Raw genomic sequence first — 7,797 nt, forward strand, 5'->3', positions numbered from 1 at the left:
GGGAGAAAGATGAGGCTTTCTGCTCCCATAAAGATTTACAGCCTCGGAAACCCTGTACAGGGTCGCTATGGGTCAGAACCGACTCGACGGCACTTACCAATAATAACAACAACAATCATGATTTTTAGCTTTTATATTCATAAAGCTACCTATGTTGACATCTAGTAGAGTTTCTTATGACATCTGATGAAGTCCCATCTTCAGGAACCTCTGATTCTTAGTCACATATTGATCAATTTCAAAGTAGTACAATATTGCCATGATGTGCTGTGGAATGAAGACATATCCGGTGTATGTGCCCAACAGAAATCAGCATAGGATTGAACACAGTCTGCTCCCAGGGCTCCAGCATGTAGAGCACCTGTCTATTGGTGGATGTGATAAAGACTGGAGTGTGAACACAATTCATTCTCTGTTGACTGCTTGCATAGAGTAGTCGCTGGGCTTCTCTACTATTTTGAGTTTGATTCCACATCTTTCTACCATTCCAGGATCTAACATTGAATTATCTTTCAGAGCAGTTAGCTATGTTACCCAGGCACCATCTAGTTCTTTTGGTCTCTCAGTTGTACTTCTGAGAAAAAATATTTCCTATATTTGATATCCACCACTCGTCTGTCAGTTTGTCGTACTGTGGTGACTTGCATGTTACTGTGATTCTGGAGCTATGCCACAGGTATTTTAAATACCAGCAGGTTCACCCATGGTGGACAGTTTCCAGCTGAGCTTCCAGACTAAGACAGATGAGGGATAAAGATAAACAGACTGTTTCTGAATGTTTAGTCCTAAAAACCTTAAGAAAAGCAATGGAACACTGTCAGATAGCATCAGAATAGTTAATACTGAAACATGATGAAGAACACCAGAATATTGTCAGATATAGTACCATAACCTTGATGTGTAGACTCCTTCCCTCTCAGTTGGTATTTTGAGCTATTACATCCATTAGTATAGGTCAAATTAATCAAATTGCAGCAATTTACACTTGCTTCCTTAATTAAATTTCTTTTATTTTTTTACCTACTCCCCCTTATTGTTACACAACTGCTACCTTTACATTTGTGACAATTGCAATTAGTTATGATAATAGTTACTTACTATTGTATCAAAAAGAAACAAAAACCAAAATTCCTATTCCCTTCTCCTTTCACCAGACCTATCTAGACAAGATGAAAACAATTCAGTGGGGATTCTACCTTCACCCACCTTGCTCTGAAACTAAACTCCTTCTTGAAAACTTGTTAGTGAGCTACTTTGTGTCTTTATAGATCCCCATTTTGGATAGCCAGTGTCTAAGTTGCCTGTCCCTATCAACCTTGTGTACTGAGGGGATAGGTTTTATCTTTGATGTGAAGACTACTTCCCTCTTGTTTGATATTTTGAGTTACTACATCCATAAGTAAAGGTCAAGTTCACCAAACTGTAATAATTTATACTTGATTCCTGTATCATAAATTAAATTTCTTTATCTTCCTCTAGTCAAGTTCTGACCATCAAGTCATCGAAGCTAGGTCAAATGGGTACTCTCTGCAAGTTTGGGCATTCTTGTGCATTTCCTCTCACTTCATATCAGCTGGACATTTCACTCTCAGCTCTAGCCCTCTGTGGCTAGGTCCTTGTCCATATCCCATACATTTTTGACAAGTTCTTCTTGGAAGTGTTAAAGTGAGGTATTTGATGTAACTTTAAAATGTCTGTTGAATTTTCATGACATCCTGGTGTGGTGCTGTAGGATATGTAGTAGGCTGCTACCCACAAGGTCAGTGGTTCAAACCCACCAGTTGGTCCTCAAAAACCCGATACAGAGTCACTATGAGTCAAAACTGACTCAACGGCACTTTACAACAACATAGAATTATCAATAGCTGTATAATTAATAAGTAAGACCATAAAATAATTGCTGTTTTTGAATTATGATGTTAGCAAAGAATATTGAAAGTACTTTGGACTGCCAGAATAACCCTACCTGTCTTGGAAGAATTACAGTCAGAATGTTCCTTAGAAACTAGGTTGATGGGACTTCATCTATTGTACTTGGAACATGTCAGGAGGGACATCATGCTTGGTAAAGTGGAGGATTAGTGAAAAAGGGAAAGACCCCAGTGAGATGGATTGACACAGTAGGAACAACAATGGGTTCAAACATAACAACAGTTGTGAGGATGGCACAGAACTGGACTGTTTCATTGTTATTTGTAGGTGCACTTTGAGTTGGAACTGACTTGACAGCACCTCGTAACAGTAAAACAATACACTTTTTATAATTATTTATCAATAACTTCCAGGAAATATATGGAAGTTACTCTTAGTTTCATCAAAGAAAATGTAATCTTGAGCCACATTTCAAATTTTTATATTTGGTTCAGAACATTTAAGCCACCTTTACTACCCTTGGAGAATGAACAGATGCATTGTTGTGTTGAGAAAAAAATTCCTTATTGAAAGTTTCCTGGCCTTTTCCCACCAAGGCAGTTTTAAATTTTCTGAAAATATTTTCCTAATAAGCTCCAGTGATTGCTTTATGTCCTTTAAGAAAATCTATCAAAAATTTAGAATTCCAAAAAGCAGTCAGCATAACCTTTTGAACTTACCTCTCTGTCTTGAATTTAACAGATCACCTAACAGATCATCCCACTGCCCAAAAGCCACTCTTGATCAGACCTTTTATCTGAAGTCACCCTAACAAGACTAAGACAAGTGTATTACTGATAGAACTCATCTGTAGCCATCCACTCATCACAGAGACATGTTTGACATGTTTTGTTTGGAATAAATCCATGCATGTACAAACTGGACCATTTGTTGTTGTTGTTAAGTGCCGTTGAGTCAATTCTAATCCATAGGGACCCTGTAGAGTGTTTCCAAGAAGCAGCTGGTGAGCTTGAGTCACCGACTTTGCTGTTCAAATGGCTTTGCAGTCTGACGCATAACCATACTTTTTTTACTTCCCCTCATATTTAAACAAAAATAACTCCTTTGAGTTTCCTTTGAATACACAGAAAACCATTACAAGAAAGCAAGGACAAACCTATCTTAAGTAATTTTTCAGTGAAATAGCTACTTTCTTTTAAATGTTTGATTTTTAATATCAGACTTTAATACCCATAAGTGTGTCTAACAAACTTTAAATCTATGCTCTATTATATTCTTTTAAAAGTAATTTAGGGTTAATTTAATAATATGGTTGTGGATTGAATTATGTCCCCCAAAGTATGTATTTACCACTGTACCTGTAGCTGTGATCCTGTTTAAAATTAGGGATTTTCTTTGGTATGGGGCCATACCAAAGTGTATCCTATACCAAATCACTTCAGAGTTATCAAAGGAGCAGAACAGACACAGAGGCAAACACAGTGGGGATAGATGTCAAGAAAAGTCAGTGAATTCCCAGGACCAATGAAGGATTCTCCCTTAGAGTCCATGCTCTGATTTCTGCTTCCAGCCCCTTTTGGCTGACTGGCAGAGTAGGGCACCTCCAGGCACATATCCACAGACCTAAAGAGTTTTGTAACACTTGCCCAAACAGGGCAGAGGCTGGGCTGAACTAAGAGGCCTAAGAGACTAAGAGGCCAAGGAACCAGAAAGTAGAAGCTGAAGAGACAAGGAGCACAGGAAACAGTTACCAAAGAGTAGAGCCACAAAGGGTAGAGCCTCAACATTTCAAAAGGTGGAACCCTCGTGACCTTCTAGGTTACAAAAAGTCAAATCTTCACCAACTCAGTTCCAGAATGTGGAACTGCCATTCATGACTACCAGGGGGATGGGAACAGGTCTGCTGCCACAAACCACAAGGGAGCAGGGCTAGCATGCCCAAAGGGCAGAAAAACCAGGCATGCAGGGTCCAAGGGGTAAGGGTAGTTACTCATTTGGACAAGGACAATGGGGTTTCCCAAAACCAAAGGAGCAGAGTTGATGACCCGTAGGCTTGAAAGGCAGAGCTGAAGCCTAGGACTGAGGGGTCTCTACCCAGAATCCAGAGTGCATGGCTAACACCCACAGTCTGGAGAGCAAGGGTATTGCCTAGATTATTTAAAAAAGCAGAGGATTATTTTAAAGTCTTGACAGTTAAGGTAAATTATTCTTCTCTGGTTTGAACTTGCTTGGTGTCTGTTATCTTTTTTTTTACTCTCCAGTTACTCCCATTTGGAATGGGAATTAGTATCTTGTGCTTGTTCCACCATTGTATTTTGGAAACAGATAATTTGTATTCTAGATTTACAGAAGGAGAGAAATTTTGCTCCAGGATGGAATTTGGACTTGGGGTTGATTTAAGATTTGGGGAATGATATGATGGAGTGAATAAGTTTAATATGTGATGAAGATCAAAGAGCACAGACTTCTTTACATTGAGATGTAAAGAAAACAAAAATCCTCATCACTGGACCAATAAACAACATTCTTATCAACAGAGCAAAGATCAAAGTTGTCAAGGACTTCATTCTTCTTGGATCAATTATCAACACTCATGGAAGCAGCAGTTAAGAAACCAAAGGATGTATTGCATTAGGCAAATCTGCTGCACAAGACCTTTTTAAAGTGTTGAAGAACAAAGATATCAGTTTGAGGACTAAGGTGCACCTGACCCAAGCCATGGTATTTTCAGTAACCTCATACGCATGTGAAAGCTGGACAGTGTATAAGGAAGACAGCAGAAGAATTGATGCATTTGAGTTATGGTGTTGGAAGAGAATACTAAAAGTGCCATGAGCTGCCAAAAGAACAAACAGATCTGTATTGGAAGAAGTGCAGCCAGAGTGCTCCTTGGAGGCCAGGATGGCCAAACTTGATCTCTCATACTTCGGACATATTGTCAGGAATGACCAGTCGCTGGAGAAGGATATCATGTTCGGTAAGGTGGAGGGTCAGAGAAAAAGAGGAAGACTCCCAGCGAGATGGATTGGTAAGTGGCAGCATCAATGTGCTCAAGTGTGGCAACAATTGTGAAGTTGGCCCAGTATCAGGGCAGTGTTTCGTTCTGTTGTGCATTGGGTTGCTATGAGTTGGTACTGACTCGATGGCACCTAACAACAACAACATGGAAATAATTTTGGAGGTCCAATAGTAAAATTTCATGGATTGATTGGTGTCCCCTAAAATATGTGTAGACTTGAGTAGGCCATGATTCTAAGTATTATGTAATTATCCTCCATTGCGGGATTTGATGAAATTATCCTATGTGTTGTAAATCCTAACTTCTGTGGAGTCCTGGTGTGGCAATACACTACAAAGTTGGTTTGAACCACACGGTCCGTGGTTAAAACTCACCAGCCATTCCTTGGAAACCCTATACAGGGTCACTATGGGTCAGAATCTACTCCAAGGCTCTTAACAACAGCATGGTGTTAATAAGGCGGGATGAGTGGCAGTTATTGTAATGAGGTAGGATGAAATCTACAGATCTAGGTTGTCAATCTCTTTTGAGAGATCTGAGGCACCTGGTACTACGCAGAAAGAAGAGCAAAATTCTTGCACTGTGAACCTCCTACACCCAGGAGAATATTGATACCAAGACACATGGCCGTCTCCAAGGAATGCCAAGTCCACAGGTATTGAAAGGAGATAAAAACCTTCCCCAAATCCAAGAGAGAAAGGCTTCTCCTTGAGCTAGATCCCTGAATTCAAACTTCTTGCCTCCTAAATGTGGCACAGCTCAATATAAGAAGAAACACCAGCAAACACCCACAATCATTAGAACGTGGAATATACAGATGACACATTGGTTGCAACATTGGGTTCAAATATGGCAACAACTGTGAGGATGGTGTAAGACTGGCCAGTGTTTTGTTCTGTTGTACATCGTAGGACTGCTATGAGTTGGAACCGACTTAATGGTACTTAAAAACATCAATAAACTGAGAGAATACATTTATTTGTTAAAACCATACACTTGTGCTATTTTTGCTATAGCAGCATTAGATAGCTAAGATAGATGTATTTGCAAAATTATTAGGCATTGACAATAATAAGGTAACATATTACCTTATGTCTCAGCCCTGGCTGAACATGAGAATTACTGAGGAAGTTTAAAAAACATGTCAGGGCAACTAAACATTGGGGCACCTAAAGGTGTAGAGTCTAGGCTATACTATGTGGTAGCTTTCTCAAAGTTCTCGCAAAATAGGTAATAAAGAACGCAGAAGAGAATTTTCTGCTCTTAGGACAGAAACTTGAGATAAACTAGTCTATCTTATTCAACATTTCATATTTACAACAATAGTTTCAAAAATCTTCTATTTTGTGCATTAACAAGGTGGTAGGCATGACTGAAATGGCTTTGGAGTTTCTCCTCCTTCCTCAAAGAGGGTCTCCAGGTAGCTTCTAAGAAGCTGGTCTGAGTTTCTTTGTGTCCTCCATTCCTTCCTGTCCAGTGATGGCACCATGGTCCAGCTGCAGCTCAGGACCAGCCTCCTCCATGGCCACAGCCTGGAGGTGGGGTCCTGTTTTGGGTTCTCATCTTCCATGTACTAACTTCTGGTGTGGCACTGTAGGATAAGCACTGAACTGCTAACCATGAGGTTGGTAGTTCAAACCCAGCAGTAATTCTTTGGAAACCCTATACAGGGTCTCTGTGAGTTGGAAATGACTTGATGGCACTTAACAACAACTGTCGGGGACCCGCCTCGACATTGGGGTTCAGTTCACGCGGAGAGGATACCTGACGGCGACTCATATATATCAAGAATACACAGAAAGAGACAAAGGAGACAAAGAGAGGGACAAAGAGGCACCCCAAAGCCAGGGTGGATACATCACTGGTGGGCAGGCTTGGGACTACAGGCATCGTGGCCTCCGCAGGCAGCAACTCACTGCCCTGCAATCTTTACTCCATGCCTGCCAACCAGCAATGCCACCTGGGGAGGCCCGGGCCTCTGCTTTATTCAGGGGAGGAGCTTCACACCAAGCTGGGAGGGACTTAGGCAAGGTACAGCTAACATCACTACTTTTCCAGACATTCAGGTAACTTTACATAGTACTTCACTGGTTCGAATCCCAGGCCAGCAACTTGGATTCTCAGGCCCAATTAACATATCTATAGCCCCTGAGTATAGTTGGGGGAAGGTGAGAGATAAAGACAAAAGCTTGGGCAGAGTCCTGCTGCTTTGGCTTCCTGAGCCAGGTCTGCAGGAGGACTCCAGACACCCAGGTGAATGGGCTGCACCTGGAAAAGGATTAGGGAGGATGGGTTCTTTGTCTATAGAACAAAGAGCTGTGAAGTAGCTAAGACATTTTTAGTTAATCCTTTGGAGAAATGCTTAACCTTACAACCTTTAGTCTCTGCTTTAGGAAAATACCCCATTTATCTGTGGATTGTCCAAGGCTCCAGTGTATTAATTTAATATATATACCTGAATTATTAATATGAAAGCAATTTGCCATTAACTGCCAGTGGCCTCATTTGTTACACTCGGCCCTAGCGGGCCTCGAACCTCTGATTAGTCTTACACGGTCTGCAACAAACAACACCTTTTTAGATAAGAAAGAAGGGGGATAGAAAACATACATATATTTGCTTATCTTTTCAAAAAGAAACACCAAAGGGATGGCTAAGAAATTGGGTAGAAAGGATACAAAAAGTAGTGACATGATTCATTTTTATGTAGTTTTGAATTTTAGAAACATGTTGATTTTCTACATATTAAAAAAAAATAGTTATAGCTAATGAGAATAAGAAAACGAAAATAAACTGAAACTAAACAGTCCAACTGTATTTAAAGGACTATCATAATCACACTGAAAGAAAAAAACACTTAATGAAGTAAATTTTGAACACAGTAGTTTATTATCACAATCTTTGGA

This window comes from Chrysochloris asiatica, unplaced genomic scaffold (assembly GCF_000296735.1).
Source record: "Chrysochloris asiatica unplaced genomic scaffold, ChrAsi1.0 scaffold00343, whole genome shotgun sequence".
In the NCBI taxonomy this organism is placed as follows: domain Eukaryota; kingdom Metazoa; phylum Chordata; class Mammalia; order Afrosoricida; family Chrysochloridae; genus Chrysochloris; species Chrysochloris asiatica.